General features: G+C 39.4%; 1 non-coding gene across 1 annotated transcript; it reads left to right on the top strand.

Annotated features, from left to right (window-relative positions):
* Positions 1 to 275: 275 nt before the first annotated feature.
* On the top strand, positions 276 to 379 carry LOC150034941 (small nucleolar RNA R71). The gene has a single exon (XR_016530981.1). It is a non-coding gene; the product is annotated as a small nucleolar RNA R71 (small nucleolar RNA).
* The last annotated feature ends 1,538 nt before the right edge of the window (positions 380 to 1,917 follow it).

The raw sequence follows: 1,917 nt of genomic DNA, 5'->3' as shown, positions 1-1,917 counted from the left end.
ACAAAAGGCTGGTCATCGTAGCCACTTGAGTAGAAAGTGTGGCTATTGCATTGGAATCGATAGAATTAATGTTCTGAGATCTATTCTTCCTGTCAGCTCTTCCATCATACGTATTGTCCACCCATTCCATGTTGTGCTTAGCAATGTGGTCTAATATCTCTTTAGCCTCAGTGTAAGATTTTTCCATAAGTCCACCAGTCGCTACTGTGTCTACTGCCATCTGCGATGCCCTATTCAATCCTCCATAAAACGTCTCCATTTGGATAGTTAGTGATAGTCCATGGTTCGGACAATTCTTTACCAAACCCTTAAAACGCTCCCATGCGGCGCTTAAAGTTTCAGCTTCTTCTTGTTCAAAGTTCATAATCTCTCGATGCCTCATTGCATTGGTGGTAGGTGGGAAGTATTTTTGCATAATTTTTTCCACCAACTTCTCCCAGGTGGTGATTTCAACAGGCTTTAGTGAGCTCACCCATTGTTTTGTGTCATCACACTAAGAATAGGGGAAAGACAACCTAATCGCCTCTGGGGTGATTCCAGGAATCACAAATGAATTACACATTTCCAGGAAATGCTTCATGTGGGTGTGAGGATTTTCACCATGACCACCCACAAATTGTCCAACAGTATGGAGCATTTGGAGCATTGTCTAGCATTGGGTAGTGATTCCTGGAAAGAAATCATACAGTATTGGGGATGCATACTCTCTCATAGGATGCGTTCTGCTATTCGCCATTAGGATTGGATTCTGTGCAGCATGAGCTCATTGTTGAGCTAGTTGCTGATTTGTCTGTTCTTTCGCCATTGCTCGTTGCCTGTTCTGTTGTCTGAGAAATTGCTGCCTCAACCTTCGACGACGGTTAGATCGGTTCCTATGTCGGAAGCTTTTTTCAATCCCAGGGTTGTATATAAGTTCAAGAGTGCTCTCCCTACTCATAAACATTCACAAGCTTAGGTTTAGCTTGTAATACTCCTTTGACCGAAGTGTTTCTACAACAGATACAAACAAAATTTCTGGTTAGTCTTGTTTCTGAATCCCCGGCAACGGCGCCAAAAACTTGTTCGTTGCTATCATGATTCGAGCAGGGAGTGTATTGGAAAAATAAATGCTAAGTATAAATAGTGTGTTGATGTTGTGATGCGTTTAAGTAGTTGAAATGCGTTGATGCGTTAGAGATATGCAATCAGAACGCATGACACTCCTATTAATGATGTTCAAGTTTTCTTAAACCAGACCCAAGTATAAATCTAATTTAGGTTCCTGGCAAGTCCAGGGTCGAACTTAGGGATTCAGTTAAACAAACGCAGACCTTGCGTTGTATCTATTATATGGGTTTTCCTAAATGAATGAGAGATGTATAATTTACACTAAAGTGTTGTGCCTATGTAAGGAGATACAAAAGAGTTGAGTGGGTGATGGATCATGCGAAAATGGAGTTTAATGTAAGTGGATGCGTCGGTCTAAGATGAGTGTACACAAACCAGAATGTGATGTGGATGAAATGGGATGATTTGCTTATCTTTTGTTATTGCATTAGACTTTACAAAACCTATTTCAAGGTTGCATGTGTCTAACACAGAATGCAATAAAAACCAGTAAGTCTATCTCTAGTTGTACTAGGCGTTTTACTTGATGCGGCTTAGTTATTCTCTCGAACAATCTAAGTTAAAGAGCTTTTACCAATTGATCAAGTTGGCTTAAGCGTTGAAATGAAATGTTGCATAAAGTATGAATGCATTCAACATGAACAAGAAATAAACAATGGCAAAAATGTGATGGATCAGATATATGAATTTTATAAAGAAGCAAATTTTCTTTACAAAAGCAATATTCAATCAAGTGAAATGAAAGCGATAAATGAGATGAAGGAAACTGAGTCAAGCCACAGAGTACAATCTCTTGTATCTCATTGGCTC

The sequence above is a fragment of the Benincasa hispida genome, chromosome 7 (genome assembly GCF_027475165.1).
Source record: "Benincasa hispida cultivar pf3 chromosome 7, pf3_genome.v1.1, whole genome shotgun sequence".
Lineage (NCBI taxonomy): Eukaryota > Viridiplantae > Streptophyta > Magnoliopsida > Cucurbitales > Cucurbitaceae > Benincasa > Benincasa hispida.
The sequence above is the reverse complement of the archived record's forward strand: the minus strand, read 5'-3'. Positions and strand labels throughout refer to the sequence as shown.